Here is a 21,996-nt window from a genome sequence, read left to right on the forward strand (position 1 = left end):
TAAAGACACCTTGAGTGTGTGTGTGTGTGTGTGTTTGTGTGTGTTTGTGAGGGCGAGAGCATATGCATGCATGGTGCATGTGTGCTTGCTGTTAACGTCCCTAAGTGCATGGACGGAAAACAGTGCATGCTTGTGTGCTTGTCTTCTCGCACACAAGAAGCCCTGAAGCTTGTTGGCGTTCCAGTGGCCCTCAGACCAGCGAGCAGGGAGAGAATGGCAGGAGAGACAAGCGGCTCATTAAAACACACTGCAGACTTCAAAGACAGCCAGACATACTCAGACAGCGATGATAGGAGGAGGCAGAGAGAACGAGAGGAAGGGAGCGAAGGAAGAAGTGTATGGGTCCAAAAAAAAAAGGGGATAAAGAGGAGAAAGATGGATGGGCTGACAGAAATGGAGGAGTAGAAGGAGAGAGGCATGGAACAGAGAGAGAGAGAAAGAGAGTGGAACAGAGGAACAGAGGGGCGGACACAGTGGGAGTGAGCAGGGAGTTGCAGGAGGCGAGGCATATGATGGGCTGGCTGGCTACAGTAGTTAGTGATATATAGCAGTTGTTCTCAACCTGTGGGTCGGGACACCCAGGGGGGTCCCCACATGATTTTTGGTGGGGTCCCCAGATGACAGTAAAGAGACAATATTTGTCCCAGTAAAGAGACAAAGGGACTTTTTAATACAAAAGAAATAGGAAATTAAAAAAGGCCATTACTGCATAAAAAGTCATCAACTGGTGAAACATTGGCTAAATTGTCAAACAATATAAGAAAGTGGCAAAATCTTTGAAAATAGCAGATCTACAAGCTCACAACGTTGTGAGCTTGTAGATCTGCTATTTTCACAATGTTCATCTGTGGAACGAGTCAAACTAAATTGAATGCCTCAACAACTCCTACAATTCCAAATGCTTGTCAGGGTGGGGGGTCCCCAGTTCAAATATGATTATTTTGGGGGGGTCGCGGCCTGAAAAAGGTTGAGAACCACTGATATATAGCGGAAGCCGGTGGCATTTGTTCATCCAGCCTTCGATGCACCATTCCATGGGAGAAAGAGACTGAGCGAGAAAGAGGGGAAGCTAATGGAGATAGAAATAGACACGAGCCACGTGTTGAGAGGGTGCAGCCTGGCAGAGTGGCTTCAATCAGGCCTGTCCTGTCATTCTGTTTTCTGGGTTCTTTTTTTCCCTGCATTCTCAAGTCTTTTTTTTCCCCCACACCTTGCTTGCTGTATCGCTATGGCTTTCTTTGCTTCAATCTGTTCTCTTACACTATTATCTTTCTATCGTGCTCTCTCTCTTTCAGTCCGGTCTCTGTCAGTTGTGGCACAGTTACGATGTTCACGGAAACACTGACGGCACATCATGTTGTGTTATGTCACCACTCTCCAAATAGTATGACATCATAGTGTAGCGGAGATCCTCTGAGGTCACGTTCATTGTCAAAAGAAAGTCAATGTTACTTCTGTCCAGGGTTATTATAGTTAACTAAAACTAAGTCGAAACATAATAATAATTTTGTTATCTAAAACCAACATGAGCCCTTGAACACAAGCTTTTGGGACACAACATAGTAGCCTATGAAAAGTGGACTGTAATTTACCACGTGAGGAAGATTGATATAATACTGTAGAGCAGTGTAACCTTCATATTGCAATGGTTTGTGAGCGTATAGATCGGCTATTTTCGGCACGGGACACTGACGGAGTATAAACTCTTTTAGTCATTGTGACATCACAACATAAGGCAACCAAGACATGAACAAGCAACAGAATAGACTGTCCTACGGCTATAAGTACTTGACTTATAAGCCTTTTAGCCTTTAATGACTGTAGGATCCTCCCTAGTGCACAAGCGACTGAGAAAGAGAGACAGAGAGAGATGTTGAGAGAGAAAATGAGAAGGAGATTAAACTTCAGAAAGAAAAAATGAATTTGGGCCGACCAAGCTCACTTTACAGCTGTTGTTAACAAGATGCTTTTCAGAGCCAGGGAAGTGTCAGTAACACGAGCCTTCTGGGAAATGCGGTTTCTGTCTGAGGATAATATTCCATAGGGCAGAGCTCCTGAGACCGTCACAGAGTGGTAGCAGATAACAAATGGGAAGTCACGGTTGTCCCATAACCTGCTGGCTGGTGCCCAATTAATAAAACCTATGGGCCTGGTGAACAGCAGCTAAAATTGCCAGAGTTTTCGTTTGTATTCCAATACCGGAAGATGCTCATTTCTATTTGCTTGATTTTGCTTCCTGTGTATTGCCCAGTTGATTTACCAGTAGTTCTACAAGGTGAATGAAAGCAAACTCTCCCATTTCATGCCCCAATGCATGAGCATATTGAATTCAAATGAGTTCTATTGAATAAGAGCGATCACTATAAATATTTTGAACAGTAAACAAACTCATTTGACCTTCAAATTAGCGACAACTGTGTGAATGTTCAAAACACAGCAGGAAGTCTTGAAATTGATGAAACAAGACATGCTGCCAGACACCCACTTTCACTTGTGAATTCTGGAGGGGAATTACAACAGCATTGAAACTGTTGAAATTGAAAAGAACAGAAGGAGACGCTCTGGAAGCGGCAGGGAAGGACAAACTCTACAACCTTACTCATTCCCTCAGGAGATTCGGCCCTCAAATCCCGATGGCTTTCTTTCCACCGGTTATGCAAGAAAGCTGTTGTAAATGGACATAAATCCAATAATAATTCTTGTTTTTATTCACATGGGAGGATAAGGATCAAGGAAACTTCTCTGCAATTCTGAAAAGAGAATATTAAATCATTATGGCTGGTGAGTGGTGGTGAAGAGACCGAGACCAGCTTATATTTGTTTCTCTGTCTCTGTCTGAGAGACTTTCTTTGAATCACAGTCTGCGCTCTCAGCTGTCCAATTATATGTGTGGGTCAGGGATGGAGTGATCCAAGAGCACTAAAAACAAGAAGGAAGAAAGAGGAGAATATGAAAGAGAAAGAAAAACAGTTCAAAATGTGGGCAAGCGTTGAAATGAACGTGGCACGAACCAGAACCATTACTGTTACTTCCAGCTACCACAATCTTCAGGCTATTATTAGATGAATTAGATTACAGGCTGAAATGCTACGAGAAGGGCTGGTAAAAGAGGGGAACTTAATACAGGATAAAAACAGGTGTAGACAGGGATGTAGTGGGCGGCTGGGGGTTGATGTGGGTTTATGGACTTAAAGGGATTTTTCACTTCTCCAAAAAATGTTGGGTCATTTTATCGTCTACTACTCAGGCTTTCGTGAGCCCCCCAGATAGTTTTTAAGTTGCTTGATTCAGTATTTAGATATTTGATATTCATTTTATCAGACACGCCCCCCTTCCTATACAAACCCATTGTAACCATGTTAAATTCATCAAAAACACCTGTCCTTGGTTCTGGTGACTGATTTTGTCCTTCTAATACGTGAGGAGACTGTGTTTTTTCAATTACTTTTGAAATTTATTTTTAATATTTTTGAGGGAAAATGGAAAAAATGTAATACAATGAAAAAAGTAATTGAAAAAACACGGCCCCCTCGCATATTAGGAGGGCAGGATGAGTCACCAGAACCAAGGACGGGTGTTTTTGATGAATCTAACATGTTAAAAATGGAGTTTGAAGTTACAATGGGTTTGTATAGGAAGGGGGCGTGTCTGATAAAATGAATATCAAATATCTAAATACTGAATCAAGCAACTTAACAACTGTCTGGGGGGCTCACAAAAGCCTGGGTAGACGATAAAATTACCCAACATTTTTACCAGGTGCTCGAAGAGCGCCTGAGTCTACAAACAGTCAGACTAATCATCATCATTCGACACCTAGTCGCCACCTAGTCGCCACCTATTCATCATTGGCTGTCATGGCTGTCCTTCACTCCTTTAAGCCATTGGGGACACTTCCCCGTCGGCCTGTCCTTTAAGCCAATGGGGAGACGGCCCGTCCTCCGCAGTAACCGCCCTCCGCTCCGCTCCCCTCATTCACACAGCCTAAATGCTAGCGTGCTTCATTAGACCTAGTTTGGCTATTAAGTTATTATTTGGCCATGTTCACACTGACTTCAATCTTCGCTATTGTTGGGAAGACCCGTGTGGTGTCTAAAAATGTTGCCACCACTTATATGAAAAACATTGTTAGCGTTTACCGTCGCATATTCAACGTTGCCAGATTTGTCGAGAAACAAGCAATCCGAAAAACAAGTAATCAGGTCTATGAAAACACACACACACGCACGCACGCACGCACGCACGCACGCACGCACGCACGCGCACACACACACACACACACGCACACGCACACACACACACACATACACATACACACACACACACACACACACAGAGCACCTGGTAGAATATGACTTTTGTCATTTCGTTCTTGTTTTTAAGTGAAATATCCCTTTAATGGGTCTCCCTTTTACACATTCAGCCTGACAATGCATAATGATGAACTCCTTGTATCTGATTCATGGATTAAACCATTGAGATCTGAGGCCGATTCTACAAATGTCTTCTAAAACCTAACTGTTTTCTTGAAACACTTATGTTTGCTAAAATATCAGTGGCACTCAAACTTCTTCATGTCAAGGACCACCCAAAATTATATGCATTTGGCCGCGGACCCCCATCTCAAAATATTTAGATCCAGGGACCCCCCAGAAGCAAAGATTTGAATTACAAATGTACGCTTAAAAAAATATATATATATATTCAAAGATTTGCACAAATTTATGATTTTTCAAAAATAGCAGATCTAAAAGCTCATAGCGCGGCACTCTGTGCCGTGCTACGAGCTTGTATATCTGCTATTTTTGAATAGCCCAAAGTATAAAATAACGGTTAAAGTGGTTCAAATTGAAAATGACAGATGCTTTCCCGGTCTTAATGGGTTAATCCTGAATGGAGTATAACATTCATACAACATACGGTACTCGCCTAATCACTTGAAGTGAACAATACTACGAGTGTAAAAAGGGGGATACAGAATCTGCCTTAAGTGGGAGTTTTCTGTTGAGCTCAAAAGCCTATGTCAAGTCCAAATAACATGCAGTGATCAATTACTGTAAGTTGAATATTTTCTCTGCTTATCAGCTTTCAGACATGACCAAACGTTTTGATAATTCAAATACAAATAAATAAATAAATAAATGGGAATGTCCAAGCTGAAGAGTGACTTGCACAACATATCTTTCTGTTGGTGAATATCCGAATCTATCAGAATACATGTTTCTGTGTGCGGCGGTCCTTATCCATCTATCGATCTACAAACTGTTCTGGGCCCACTGGCAACAGGAGGCTTTTGTACAACTCAATGGGTGGGAGAATTGATCCGTTTGAGCTGTGGACTGTGCAGAAAATAACAAGTCCTTGCTCTCCTCATGTAGGCCTTGACAGAATATAAGGTTTCTGAAGGTCGTGACTTTGTAGCTGAGGATTGGATATGGAATATTCGTGTCCAGTATAGGCAACAGATGTGGGTAGCCACTGTGACTCCTGCCCAAAGATATTATGATCATGGCTCAGCCTAGCCCTAGCTGCTCAGAGTAGCAATTTCAGCAGAATATCAATAAACTCATGTTCATCTGTTCTGTATCTGAGAACGTTATAAAATGAAATATTGCATAAAATATTTATCAGTGGGCGGCAAATGTCATCTTGGACAGAAGGACCTGGGCTTTTTCCTAGTTAAATTTCCAGCAGGGCCGAGCACAAAAAGTGGCATCTGGCATGTGCCACCGCATATGCCAATATGCTGCGGCATGCCAGGTGACACTTTTTGTGCTCCGCTGTCTCTCTATATTTTTGTCAGTTAGTTTTTTTTACAACATTTTATATTCTGCTTTCATCCCACTCTTCTTGGTTTGGTGGAGCAATAAGGCCAGATGTTTAACTTTCATTGTCAACGAGGGCACGATTTCAGGTGTGTGTGCGTGTGCGCGCGCACGCGTGTGTACTGTATGTGTGCGCATGGGCTGACTGAATCATAATAAGTGGAAACTGCTACAAGAACAATTTCACAATATCACTAAACAGCATTATGTTTTCATCACCATTTAAATGCAGTGAATGTTTCAATTGGGGGGGGGGGGGGTGGAAGAGTTGGAATAATGACATAGGCTAGTCTGTGACAGCAATGGAAGCAGCTTGTGAAGCCTGCACTTCAATGGCTTATCAGTGAACCCCTGTCCTCTGTTCACAGCTCCCCCAGCAGCAGTTCTGGGAGGCCGCCTGCAGCATGACAAGCCTCAGCAAACCCTCTTCTCCTCCTGATTAGTTTCAGTTACAAATGAGTTTTGTGTCCACAAATTAATTTAGCTGCACAAAATGGCTCCCGCACATAACGGTGGATGACGTACTTTGAGAGAGAGGCAGACACCACGCAGACAGAATGAGGAAAAAGAGAGAGAGACACACAACACAGCCACACCATAGTGTTTGTAGCACAATTGTCTAGCTGGTGTACTCATCTACAAGCTGGTGTACTCATCTACAAGCTCATAGCGCGGCACCGAGTGCCGCGCTATGAACTTGTAGATCTGCTTTTTTTTTTTTAATCGTGAAAATGTGTGCAAATCTTTGAATAAAACTTTTTCTGTAGTGCACATTTTTTAACTCTGTTACAACTTCTGGGGGGTCCCTGGAACAAAATATTTTGAGATTTTTTAATTTTGGGGGTCCTTGACATGAAAAAGTTTGAGAACCACTGATTATAGCAACTTTTCTTTTTTTACTAGGATTTAGAAGACATTTGTAGAATCCCCCCAGAAGCAAAGATTTGAGTAAAAAAAAATTGCTTTGAAAATATATATATATTCAAAGATTTGCTCAAATTTTTACGATTTTTCCAAAAATTTTTTTTAAAATGTTCAAAGATAGCATATGTTGTGAGCTTGTATATCTGCTATTTTTGAATAGCCAACGCTAACATCTAAAATGACACAGATGCTTTCCCGGTTTTAATGGGATAAGAATAACTATATTTGATTTATAGTCGTAATTCTAACATCCACCAGCTATAGAAATAGGTACATAGAGTGCTGAACAGAAAAGATGAAGGTCTGAGTCATATGAGTGGGGGAATGATTTGCAAATGCAATTTGCAAAATGTAAAAAAAAGATACATACTGTAAACGTCCAACCCGTACGAGTACATTTTTGAATTCTCAGAGTTAAATCAACACTAGGATTTTACAGTGTAGGCCTATATGTCAGGGAAATGGAGAGTTGCTTGGAAATGTCTGCTAAACCCACATAGGGCAATAGACACGTAATTCACATCCTGACAAAACTGCGTGTCAAACATGACACACAGAATAATGTATGATACTGTAGTGAAATAAGCAGTTACATGGGTCAGATGTACTGTACTGCGAGATGTAATTTGCACCTACAAGTGACAGGGACACATACACAGGCATAACATTACAGAGGCATTCTCGGGCCTTGAGTTTATCCGCAATGATGTCACGCGGTTCTACATTCAGTCGAGAGGAAAGATCACAAAGTGGGAAGAATATCCTGTCGTGAGCTTTGTAAACCAATAATGCTACATGCGCCTCTTGTTGTTTCAAAGATTACAATTATTACAACTAAACTAACGTTTCGGTCAATAGACCTTCTTCAGGCATTTGATCAGATGCCTGAAGAAGATCTATTGACCGAAACGTTTCCTAAATAAAGTTGTCCTTATTGTGCAAGTGACGGTGTGCGACTGTGCGGGTAATTTTATTGTATTCTATACATCTGATCCATGCCTATCTCTGAGATGATCAGGTGTGCATATACCTTGCCTTTTGTGCATATACCTTGCCTTTTCCAAAGATTACAACTATAAAATCAGCTAAAATCAAGTAAGTAATCTGGAATGAGTGATTAAAGATATGTCTTTGTACTGTACAGTATAGGCTGGCCCTTGCAGACAATGGCTAAGAAGTAAGACCTTCTCTCATACTGTAAGTGCAGAGAGAGAGCGAGAGAGAGAGAGAGAGAGAGAGAGAGAGAGAGAGAGAGAGAGAGAATCAACATTTTAGTTGCTGTATTGGTTTCCATTGCTTGCAAACAGTGTTGTGTAGTAAATTTGAATGCAAACATGCATACATATGAATGATGCAATTTCTATGGGATGGTTAGCCAAGTGCCTCTTTATTCCTCTGAGATATAGAAATGCTGGACTGGTGGCCACTGATGGAACATGTAGATGACATGTAGTGTTTAAGCTACTTGACTCTGGAATCACATACTGTATGCTGGCCATGAAAAAAAAAACATATTATTCTTATTCTTCTCACCAGGCACCTGTCACAATATGTGGAAATGTTTCTGCATTGACACTGCAGCAAGTCGGCATTGTTTGTATTCCTGAAGAGCGGTGGGTATAGCTACAGCACAGCTGTAACCTACTTCATTATAACTTGCAGTCTAAGTTACCGATTCATGTCGGTGAGGAATGCTAACAAGGGCAGCAAGCTGACAGACAAATGTAGAAACTTTTTCTTCTCCCCCCTTACAGTGTGACGAGAGCCTGGTGAGGAGAAATAACGGGCTAAAATGCAATAGTGTCCCTTTAACCCATTAAGACCGGGAAAGCAACCACTTTAACCATTATTTTATACTTTGGCTATTCAAAAATAGCAGATATACAAGCTCATAGCGCGGCACAGAGTGCCGTGCAACAAGCTTGCAGATCTGCAAATCTTTGAATAAACATATTTTTTAAACAACATTTGTAACTCATATCTTTACTTCTGGGGGGTGGGGGGGGGGGGGTCCCTGGAACAACATATTTTGATGGGGTCGGCAGCCAAAAACATATCATTTCGGGGGTCTTGTTCCAGGGACCCCCGGAAGCAAAGTTTGAGTAAACATTTTTTTTTTTTTTGCACAAATGTTCAAGATTTGTCAAAAAACAAACAAACTCTGTGCCGTGCTATGAGCTTGTGTATCTGCTATTTATATAAAGTATGGTTATAGCTAAAAAATCTAAAATGACACAGATGCGTTCCCGGATTGAATGTGTTAAATGCTCTGTGTTGACAGACAGCTGAGGTGTCACCTGTGGCTCTGCTAGAGGCTTGTTGTGCCAGAGCCTGGGCTTTGCCATTTAATTCCTGAGCGCCTGATGAGTGAGTCAGCCTTGTGTGCCAACATCATGAGGTCTCTCTCTCTTCTCTTCTCTTTCTCCCTCGCTCTCTTTGCTGACCCCGCCTGTCCACCTTTTCCGTCTCCGCCACTTCCAGTGTCCCATTTGCATTCCTCTGCCTTGTCACAACTGTCCTACTCTCTCCCTCGTCTCCTCAATTGTGCCCTTCATCCCCTTTGTCTTCCACTTGGCGTCCATGCTGTCTGCTTTGACTGGGAGAAACAAAATGGCTGCAAACGATACTGTCCCTGTCAGAGGGACAAGGCCAGGTCGGTTTGTAGTGTTCTCATCAAATGGTCAATCCGTGGCTCAAATGCAGAATAAATAATGGACCTTGGTATGAAAAGGGTTAACCACTGTTTTAGTCTATGAAGCTCACTATGCCCATTAAGAGACAATCCTACTGTACACTGCGTTGCTCTCCAATGTACCGTATAATAAGGTAGGCACTGACAGAGTCTATAATGTAAGTACAGGACGCATACTGTGTAGATGGACTAGGAATGGACAGTCCGCAGTCTGCCTTTTCCAGGTGTGATATGGTTTATCGGCTTCAACACAGTCTCAATCAATTTCCAACTTTTGGCTGTTTTAATGTAAAAGCACATGGTTTGACGACAAAATACAATGGATTCCTTTTCAGGACCCCAATCGTGTTCTCACATTATATCCATATTATTTACTCTCCTGGACTGATATACAGTAGAAGAAGGTTGATTGTTGTCATTTGTACATTGTTGTTGTTGGCTTATGATTCCGATTCTAGCATTAACCAAACTCCCTGGGCTAACATCAAGTGTTGCTCATTCTATTACAGCTGGTGAAAACAAATAATAATAATAGTCATTCCCCATGGATTGTAGTTTAACTCACAACAGCAAAAAGCTCATTGAATAATGTCCATGATGCAAGCCTGTATGAAACTCACCCAGCACATAAATGTCCATGTAAGCTTTTGATTCATGGGGGGAAAAGTTTAACTGATGTTACCACTTGCAAGCAAGCAGTTAGCCGGGGCTGTGTTTGCTGCTGTTTCAGCGGTATAGGAAACGGTAGGAGATAATGAAATCCAGAGACCTGTGAGACATAAAGAGTTGAGGCGTTTCCCCCAGAGTCTTTTTAACACACTGTGACCCTCCCACAGAGCTCTGCTGGCTGTCAGCTGTGGAGACCCCTACGTTCACCTGCACACACAGGCTGTGGTACATTAGGCCATGAACAGACTGTACATGTGCACGTGCATGTACCCACCCAAACATAAAGTGCATGGGTGCATTGCGCGCGCGCGCACGCACGCACGCACGCACGCACGCACGCACGCACGCACACGCACACACACACACACACACACACACACACACACACACACACACACACACACACACACACACACACACACACACACACACACCCCCCCCCCCCCCCCAGTGGTGTAAAGTAACTAAATACATTTACTTAAGTACTGTACTGAAGTACAATTTTTTGGTATTTGTACTTTACTTGAGTATTTCCAATTTCCAATACTTTTACTTCTACTCCACAACATCTCAGAGGCAAATATTGTACTTTTACTCCACTACAATTATTTGACAACTTTAGTTACTAGTTACTTTGCAGATATAAATTATTACATTATAAAACATACATTAACAACTTTAGCCCTATTTTATACATAGGCTATTTGAAAATAGCCGATCCACAAGCTCACAATGCGTCGCGATGCGCCGCGTTGTAAGCTTGTAGATCTGCTATTTTCAAATATCTTTGTACTTTTACTTTTGGTACTTTAAGTACATTTTGATACATTTTAATACTTTTGTACTTTTACTCAAGTAATGTATGAATCCCGGACTTTTACTTGTAACAGAGTACTTCTACATTGCAGTATTGGTACTTTTACTTAAGTAAAACATTTGAGTACTTTTTCCACCACTGACAGTAAGCCATGCATAAACAGACTGTACATGTACGTGCATGTACCGACCATACAGTATGTACACACAGATGAAAGCACACAAACATAAAGTGCATAACACATGGGTGCATTGCACGCACACACACACACACGCACGCACGCACGCACGCGCACACACACACACACACACACACACTCCTATAATCTGTTATCATTAACCATAATGCACTTTACTGTACTCTCTCTCTACTTTGTGTAATTGACAGCCAAGGCAGTAAATCATGTCCCCATCATGTATATTTATAGGTCAGGTCATACAGTATGTAACATCTATATATATATATGATCATTGTTACTATGACAGCCGCTGGCAGGATGCCAAAAGATCTGCACTAGACAGAAGGCAGAGACATGAGAGAGGGAGCGTGACCGTGAGACAGAAGGTTTTTAGGGACTGGAAGAGCAAGCAAGCATCTGTGTCACGTATCGGTGCACACATGCAGTAGTGTATTATAGATGCTGGCATACTAAGACATATTGTTGTGAGTCTAGCTGTGACATGCTGGGGGGACACTATGGATATGCATCCAGACAAATTACCAACAGGCCCAACAAGGTTGTAGAAATGAGGAATCTTCCGAGGAGACAGCCGAGCCCACGTGCAACATCACATAACCTCCACCGGTTCCCCCGGATACGCATTCCATCCTGATTTGGTCAGACGCCAGACGTATGGCGTAAGGAAACACTGTGGACAGTGTCTGTGACAGCTACACGACCCGCTGCACATAGGAAAGAATCATTCCGCACGTTCCTGCGTCTGCATGGTTGAACTACTGCGGCGGTCTGACTCAGGGCCAGGCATTCCTCTCTTTTATGGCTCCCCTGGCTCCCTGCTGAACTTCCTTTTTTTTTGCATCCCAAAGCTTCACAGAGAAACTTCACTTCTTGTGGACGTGTGATTTCAAAATCTGGATCCACGTGAACCGTACACACCAAATATCTCACAAAAAAAGAGAACATACTCGTTTTCTGGGATTTCTGTGACATCACTGTTACGCAACAGAACAAAAGAAATCCAGTGGAGAAATGAAACCCCTTTAAAAGTCAGTCTCTCCCCTCGGTAATATGGGGCTAGGTGACTGAAGGGCTCGGTAATGAAAAAATATCTAATTGAATTAGCCTGACAGCTAAAGTGCTTTATAAGTGCTGACGGCTGTAGCCCCCCCACAGGGAAATCACAACAGAAGGTGTATGGGGTTGCCTTACAATTGCCTTGAACCAACACACGGGGACAGGAAAACTGATGTAAATAGATGAAGAGGGACCCGCATGTTATTTGTGCGAGTCTATTTGAGTGTTCAAAAGATATTTCCATGTGCACATAAGTACAGTATAGAGACCCTTACACTTATAGACCTGCTCACCCCAAAATGTTGTTTTTTGTTTGGTTTATGAAGCTTCCCTTTGAAAATCCTGGTTGTTTTTGAGCTCTGCACATCTTCAAAGCAAAGCATTAATATAGTGTTTTACAACTAAATCTGGTCTTTAGACATAGCATTCATTTAACCCTTTCAATCCGGGAAACATCTGTGTCTTCTAAATCCAATCTAAATAAACAGTTAAAAAAAAAAACATATATTGCTATAATATCAGTGATTCTCAAAAAATTATATGTATTATGTTGTTCCAGGGACAATATATTCAATGATTTGCACACATTTTCACGATTTGTTCCCCTAAAAACATAGCAGACCTACAAGCTCATATCATAGAGTGCCGCGCTATGAGCTTTTTTTAATAGCCAAAGAAGTCTAAAAATAACACAGATGCTTTCCCGGTCGTAATGGATTCATCCAGGTTTGACGTAGGCATGCAGACAGTGAGTCTGTGTTGGTACGGGCCAAACGGCAATCAACGCCACACTAAATTGGTCAATGAAGGAAGTATGCAGGACAGTCGAGTACAAAACAAGTGCTCCTCTGTCCCCAACACGACACGTGGGTTCCTTCAATGAGGACGTGACTGGCTTGTTACGTTTCATGGCAGTGCGTTGGAAAGCTCTCTGTGGATACTTCTGGAGGATCAAATATATTCATGGCTCCTGGAATACTAAACGAGGGCAAAGAGGGCACACACAGATACACACACACACGCACACGCACACGCACACGCACACGCGCACACACACACACACACAGCTGTGAATGTCATCTCTGTGGACCTTTGTCAGGACAGGGTGATAGCCGGTTCTGTCACCACCATGCTGGGCAGAGAAGATGGGTGACACGTCCGTTTTTAGAAGCCCATAAAAAGAGGGAATTAAGCATGCATCAGTGCCCCCCCCCCTCTCTCTGTCTTTTCCTGACTGGTTTTAAGAGACTTCAGGACTACTGTACCACTATAACCTGTGCTCTCAATCTCCCTCTCATGTGAAATGAGCACTGCACTGCACAGACGAGAGCTTTGCAAAGTCATCTCTCATGGTCATATATTCTGGCGCTGTTCATAACTGGTACGTACTATAAGGGTCATTTATTGTACAGGGAACTCTCAATCAGTCGGAGGAAGATCAAAATGACAGGGTTCATGGTGCAATTCTCTTCTTTTTTTTTTACAGCGTGGCTATACGGCTATCTGTCTGTAAAAGGATTTGTTCTTCTGTGTGTGTCTACTGTATATGTCCAGAGCAAATTTTGCAAACCGTTGGACCAATCAGCGGCAAAGTTCTTGTGCACTCTGCCAGTAGGCCATACTCAATTGAATTCCTAGATCCTTGTATTGAGATACACGCTCTGAAATGTGGTGATAGGAGCTTTGATTTTGCATTTGAAAACATCATACATTTTGCTTTGATACCCTTGCAAGTTTAGTATTATAAGGACATTGTAGCTGACAAAGGTTTGTTGTGGACGCAGAGCAAGTATATCACAGTATAGGCATAAAAGTGGAAGTTTGTGTTGGAAACATTTTGATTGAGACTGGACTAATCCCTGGGACAATGCCCTCTATTCTCATCTGTTATTTTTTCTAATATTGCAATTTGCACTCTAATCAGATTATACAGCCATTTAAATGAAGCTGTCTGGATCCTGAGTGTTTCAAGTACAGAGAGCTAAAGCCACAGTCACAGGCCCACACACAAAGTCTCTGAGTTGAGATTCATGTTTGTTTTTCTTGGACTGTCTTACGGTCAAACCTCCCCTGTCTCCCAACACAATATGTCAACGTCACTATGATAGATAATGGTATTTGTGTGTGTGTGTGTGTGTGTGTGTGTGTGTGTGTGTGTGTGTGTGTGTGTGTGTGTGTGTGTGTGTGTGTGTGTGTGTGTGTGTGTGTGTGTGTGTGTGTGTGTGTGTGTGTGTGTGTGTGTGTGTGTGTGTGTGTGAGAGAGAGGGAGTGTTGTGTGTATGTTTTTGTGCATGCAAGTCTTTTTGGGACAACAGAGATTCACAAGAATGGAATGCATGCTGAGAAACATCTATGTCCAAGGCAGCTGTGTCTGAGACGGAGGTCTGAAATTCCTGTTGGCCAGCCAAAAGAAAATAGATCCATTGAGATGAACACCCTCTGAACAGTCAGTCAGTCACAAGTTTCTCATCAAATTATGTATACAAAACTCATATGACATAGACTGCATTCAAAAGGGGGGGGTAGGACTGATATGGGGAGTGATTAGTCACAGAGAGTTCATTGGTTAGTATTGAAAGTAGGCATTGAATAATTTGGTTTTTCTCACCAAACTCAAATTTAGTTCAAGGGTGTTTTGCAAATATACCCACACAGGACAACAAGGTTTGTCATCATTTTAATGGTGCTGCACGGGCACATTGGAATGCACAACCTGGTGGAATAATAATAGATGCTGCCTTGCAGATGCATTTGGAGAAACATTTGTTAGCTATGCCTTTGTTAGCCTGCCAAATACTGTAGAACAGTGGTATTTTGTCATTGTTAGTACAATATGGATTTAACATCATAACGACAAAACAACTGGGGGAAAAACACATCAGGCTCTCTGCTCCAATAATTTCATGGTACAGATATTTTCAGAATGATGATGTTTCAACCCTCCCTTTCATCCTGCTATGTTTTTCAAATCAAAGTTCTAAGGTACTGTATCTATAGCTTTGGCTATGTCAGTGTTGAGGATGAATCAGAGGTCCTTGTTGTCCTGAAGCCCACTGCAGACGTGCCGGACGCCTCACACTGGTGTCATTAGTTCAAGCTAAGTACCTTCCCATGGGTTATACACTGTTCCTGCCTGGCAGACACACAACAGGACGCTGAGTCTGTCACACACACACAAACGCAAACACGGCACACACACACCTCCTCACACAGTCAGACAAACACATACACACCCAGACAGATTATGCATGTACCTGGATAGACACAGACACAGAGGTGTAGGTGTGTGTGTGTGTGTGTGTGTGTGTGTGTGTGTGTGTGTGTGTGTGTGTGTGTGTGTGTGTGTGTGTGTGTGTGTGTGTGTGTGTGTTCAGAGGAATTCAGACCTTGGACACTGACAGACATTCCAAATTGCATAAATATTCCTGTTATGCTCCAAAGCGTTCTCCGGTCAAACTCGCACTGAGCCACAAAACCAAAATGACTTCCTGAAAGATCCCACAATGTCCGATTTGTCTCCGAGACCAAAAGAGCCTTGGGTGATTAAAACCAGGCAATCTTATTGGCCCTCGTCTGTTCTCTTCAGATCCCTCCCAGACACAAGAATGTAATTCCTAAACAAACCCCTCCTGTTCATGGAGGGCATATGTCATCAATTTCCTTGAACAGAACCCCGCCCCCCCCCAACTTAGCATGATCTGTGCCACGAATTGTTGCAGATGAAAGTTGTAAAATGCTTAGACATCAAACATCCTGGGCAAAATAGCTGGCACCGCATGAGAGGGGGAATTCTCGATTGAGGGCGGAGGGAAGGGAAGGAAGCATACATGGAAACATCAACATGGCAAGATAAGTTTCCACTCTCGATTAATACGCAAATCCTCTTAAAGGGCGAAAAAAAAAAAAAACATGGCGTGATGCAACGCTGCTCTCCACCAACCATCTGGTTGAAATACATACATTGTAATAGGTTTACAGGCTACGACGCATCATGACAAAACCATGTGCTAGGCAGCATGACATGGATCTTTGCAGTAGAGGGATAAATCACAAGTCAAAAGGTTGCATGTCGGTGTTGACAAGCTACAATCTACATACATAGTTAGTCATCCAGGGTACATTTGATTACGTGCACTTATGGTAAGCGGTTTTTCCTTACATGATGATGATATCCACACTAGGGCTGTGAATCGTCTGCTATCTCACGATTCGATTCGATTCCGATTCATGGGAGTGACGATTCCGATTTTTATCGATTTTTTCAAAACAAACGATTCTCGATTCAAGTGTTTTTTTCCGATTCAAAGGCGTTTTTTCCCGATTCAAACGATTCTCGATTCAAAACGATTCTCGATTCAAAACGATTATTGATTCATTTATGTAGCTTTTATAATTGTAAAGGTTTTATCAACTGATAATAATGTAAACACAAAGGTAAATCCAAGATCCTCAAAAAAAATAAAAATATATATATATATATATATATATATATTTTATTTTTTTTAATCGATTAAAAAAAAAAAGAGAATCGATTCTGAATCGTCCAACAGTAGAATCGTGATTCATATTCGAATTGATTTTTTCCACCCCTAATCCACACCATTCATGTGTATAGCCCATGTCACTGCTGACACCTACGGTTTGATCTTGACGAGGGTTAAAGACAACCACGTGTCTTCTCCGATGAACATGGAGTCACCAAATGCCAAATAATAGATTTCTTTGGCGATTCAAAAATAGCAGATATACAAGCTCATAGCGCGGCACCGAGTGCCGCGCTATGAGCTTGTAGATCAGCTATTTTTGAAAAAAAACGTGAAAATGTGTGGAAATCTTTGAATATATATTTTTTAGAGGAAACATTTGAAACTCAAATATTTGCTTCTGGGGATTCTACAAATGTCTTCTAAATCCCCCCAAAAATATTTGGCCGTGGACCCCCATCTCGAAATATTTTGTCCCAGGGACCCCCAGAAGAAGAGTTAAAAATGTTCGCTTAAAATAATATATATTCAAAGATTTGCACAAATTTCTCATGATTTAAAAAAAAAATAGCAGATCTAAAAGCTTGTAGCTTGTAGATCTGCTATTTTTGATTGGCCAAAGAAATCTAAAAAAGACACAGATTATTTCCCGGTCTTAAGGGGTTAAAGGTTGTGCTGCCCCTTAAACCCCACACGACATGGTTGGTTTTAATCAACCAACCGACCAACATTGGCATCCTTACATCCCCGTGTTCGCCCATTAGAATTTGAGCTATCTTGTGTGCAAGTGGAATTGTGGCCTAAGGGTGGCACTAGAGGAAAGGTTAGGCTCCCTACTCGAAAGCGAAGCGTGAAGGTACGTGGCTAATTCCATGGCAATCCGTCCAATAGTTTTCAATATATCTTGTTTGGCATTGACGGTTAGATGGACATAACCATCCTTACAGTCCTCCCACTACAAGGGCTAAACATTCGAAAAGACATCTCATAATGCATGACACATTGTGGAGTTCAGTGCTGTTGGAGCTGATTTGAATACACAGTAATGCAAAAACTGAAAAATATGCATGGTAAATTTGCATGAAGAAAAGGGATCGGAAAAGCATGGTGAATTTGCATGAAGAAAATGGATTGGAAAATCATAAAACATGATGTAGGACTGATGCTTGAACAAAATTATAGGAAAGGACAAAATGCACACATGCACATAACTGGAGCTTAGTAACCAGCCACATGTCTTTCTTTCTCTCTCTCTCTCTCTCTCTCTATAGTATTGTGTCACTGCTGACACCCAGGTTCTTAAAAGCTTTTCACGTCCTTTGTCCATAAATTGTGCATATGGGGGCGATACAGCTACTGGGGTGATTTGATAACAAGCTTCTTTTTTCACGACCATCTCGAATTCATAATAAAGCGAGTGTGACTTATATCCACTCCACATAGGATGATGCATTGATGGGACACACTACCAACACTCACACACACACACACACACGAAGGCACATACACACATCCGCATGCACGTAGAGGTACGCAGAACATGCAGACAGAGACACACAGCAGCACTCTTAAAAGCCTCCTCCTGCCTCCCTGATGCGTCCGTCAGTATGACTAAGTGTGCTCTCTCTCACACCGCTCTCCAGATAGAACCCTGGCCCCTTCTGGCATCAAATAGTAAGCTCACTATCACTCCATGTCAAGGCTAATAGCGTCTTCTTTACACACACACACACACACACACACACACACACACACACACACACACACACACACACACACACACACACACACACACACACACACACACACACACACACACACACACACACAATAGCCGATTTATTATTAGACTATTAAATAAACTAACACAACATTACAATATGAAAATGTAAAACCGTTAAGATCATATTTCTACTTTTTTATGAGCTTACATAGACTATACTTTTTTTGTGTGTGGTTAACTGAATGCATAGAGCATTTAACGCAACAGTAAAAAGTATTTCATCAAGTCATTGCAATGACTGAGTTGTATATACATCTGTAAAGGATTATAATATACACACGTGAAACGGTGTGTGTTACTGTATTTATAGCACATGCAAAAAACAACCTTTTTATGGTATCGTCGTAACACAGCTTGTTTAAAAGCTATGATGCATAATTATACAACATTTCTGTATAATAAACTTTTTGCTTCATAGTCTAAAGGGCCGTTAACGTAACGATAATTATGTGAGCGTCCAAACTGATGAACGATAATGTTCTATAAACAGTGGCACCAAAAGCACAGCACAGTCCACCTGTGTCAGAACCCACACGCAGTGTTGCCAGATTTTGCGAGAGAAATAAGCAACCAGGTCGATGACAACAAGCCCAAAAGAAACGACTAGCCTGTATGCCAATGCCAAACTTTAAACCTATTTGAAAATAGCCAATCTACAAGCTCACCACTATTGTGACATTGTAGATCTGCTATTTTCAAAAGAAATATTGAAAAAAAGTGACAAAATGTGGTCCCTGGCACAAAATATTTTCAGATGGGGGGGGGGGGGGGGTCTGTGGATACATATTCATTTGGGGGGTCCGCAATTCGCAACCACCAATATTTATAAGCAACTTTACAGAAAATCAAGCCCAAAGTCACTTATAATAAGAGGACATGGCAACACCGCCCACACGGAGGGGGAGAGAGAGAGAGAGATCTCTGTGGTGCTCAAAGACGCATGCAAAATGGATAATCTGACTTTGATTATTAATTATAAGGAGGCACGATAGTTGTAGCCTACCTGAGGTAATGCCAGCAAGCCTACAAGCTAGCGTTAGTTATTCATAATCATCTCCTCATCTCCGTTAATAACAAATTTTTCGAGGGTGAGTGAGACCGATTGGATCCCAGATGACCCTCTGATGGATTTTGATTGTCTGTCAATGTTTTGTTTCGTTAATAAAATCATTTGGAAATTGCAACTAGGGTCAGACCTAGTTGTTAGCTTCTAGATCTGCCATGATCTGTCCTGACTGCCTTCTGTTCTTTTTGCCATGCTGGCCGGCCAACGTACTAGGTGAGTGAGGGTTGATGGGAATGATGGTGTTACCTAAAACAAAACAGACTGGCCAGAGGCCAAGAGGCGGACACTGAAAAAGAGAGAAAGAGAGACAGAGACAGAAGTAAAGAGTGGGCGTGTGTGTGCGAGCGTGTGCATGTGTGTGATATCGTGACAAGAGGCATCATGGTTCGCTGATCACTTGACTTGCAGCTGTGCAGTTAAATGCCTAAGGCGTGTATGATTATATCTGCATTTTGTAGTGCGTGTTTGTATGCGTGTTTGTGGCATTTGTGTGTGCGTTCATAGCTTGTGTACTTATATGTGCACGGCATGGTCTGTGTTTGTATCGTGCATGTATTTGTGGTGTGTTGTTTGTGTGTATGTTAGTGGTGTGTGTATTTGTATGTGCGCTCGTGGTCTGTGTTAGTTATGTGGATGTGTTTGGGTTTGTGGTGAGCTTCCAGCCCTAGCGGTGCACTAAACCAGTGGTTCTCAACCTTTCCCTGTCTCAAAAATGTCATTTTCAGAGCATGTTTGTTTTAATGATCAATCAAACGATTGTGTTTTCCGGCTTGGATCAATGGAACTAACTTGGTATACTGTACGACAGTACAAGTTCCTATTTATTGGTACGACTTAGAGTCCTGTCAAGATGTTAAGAGACAGCCACATTAACCCACGTCCCCACATCAAATTTACATACAGACAGAGACAGAAATTTTTTTTCACATGCTCACACACACACACACACACACACACACACACACACACACACACACACACACACGCTCGAGTGCCACGGTGTCACTTTGGATCTGATTCGCTTTGTTAGCGTATCATCACATTAGCACTTGATGTTAACGCATGCAGTTAATGCCCTTTAAGTGACAATCGATTAACCAGTCTGTGACAGCAGATAATGAATCCTTCTAACCTTTCCTGTTTCCTTCACTACATACAGTATACTACAACTACAGTATATAAGTCTGGACATTCATGGATATAAACCACACCTGGTTGGCGGAGGCACAAAATAATTATTTTATACATTTATTTATACATTTAAAATTATACATTTTTTATGTAATTATTAAACTGTATTTCCATTGCATTGCTACAGTATGTACTTTAACTCCTTTATCAACAAACAAGATTACCACCTCAAGCAAGCATTGAACTTCAGGAATTGTAATTGCTATTTTCAGTTTTCATTCAGCTTTTTCTAAGGCCATACATGTCATGTTTATGCATTTGTACACTTTGATGGAAACATCCTAAGACAGGATAGCTATCGTTTGTATTTAAGCAGCAGTATTCAAACTATCAAACTAGAACACATTAAAAACACATATTAATCAGATGTATTGTCTCTGTCTGCTCAAGAGCTGCCTGGGGAATGAACTTGCTTTCTAGAGGATTCAGAAGTGCTGTGTTCTGTCATCAACCACCTTTGTACTTGTTACGATTCCTCTCTCCTGAGATTCACACCTTCTCTTTTGCCTGAGGGGAAACCCACCTTACTGCCAAATGTGTGAACATCATTTTGTGCCACTTCACACAGCATACTGCATCATGAGTAAACTACACAAGGGAAGCTCAAAGAGAGAGAGAGTTGCTAGGGTCAAACAGAGGCTAACTAGGGCATATAGGGATATCCCAAAATGATTCTGATGTCCCATATCCAAAAAATCGGTTCATGTCTATCGGGATCCACATGGGAAAATGTGGCTTCAATGTGGATCTCGGACTTCATCTCAATGACTTCCATTATAAAAAGTAAAGTTAAATATTTCAAACAGTATGAAACCTACAGTATGTGAGAAGAATAGTGGAGGACGTACTATGGTAGCCTACTGACAGTGTGCACAAGAAATATGCTGTTTGGTCTAAAAGTTTATGAGAGATTATCTCTGGACAAATACACAAATATGTCTCAAAAGAACATTTCCAGCGGTGACTTAAGGTGTGTGTGTGTGTGTGTGTGTGTGTGTGTGTGTGTGTGTGTGTGTGTGTGTGTGTGTGTGTGTGTGTGTGTGTGTGTGTGTGTGTGTGTGTGTGTGTGTGTGTGTGTGTGTGTGTGTGTGTGTGTGTGTGTGTGTGTGTGCACGCGATTAATCTCAAAGATTAATCTTCTTTTTATAGTTTTCTGCACATTTGATCTGTTTCTTTATGCTTTCCTCTTTATGTACTTGTTTTCATCTTATCTTTTTTTTTATGATCTTTCTTTTTCGTGTAAAGCACTTTGAGTTGCATTCTATGTATGAAAGGTGCTATAAAAATAAA

At 41.7% G+C, this 21,996-nt stretch overlaps 1 protein-coding gene across 4 annotated transcripts in view; it reads right to left on the reverse strand.

Moving 5' to 3' along the window:
- Positions 1 to 21,996, reverse strand: part of mid2 (midline 2) — a 181,180-nt gene that overhangs the window by 50,513 nt on the left and 108,671 nt on the right. The gene's annotated exons all lie outside the window — the stretch shown is intronic.

Source organism: Gymnoscopelus braueri (genome assembly GCF_963280865.1).
Source record: "Gymnoscopelus braueri genome assembly, chromosome: 20".
Lineage (NCBI taxonomy): Eukaryota > Metazoa > Chordata > Actinopteri > Myctophiformes > Myctophidae > Gymnoscopelus > Gymnoscopelus braueri.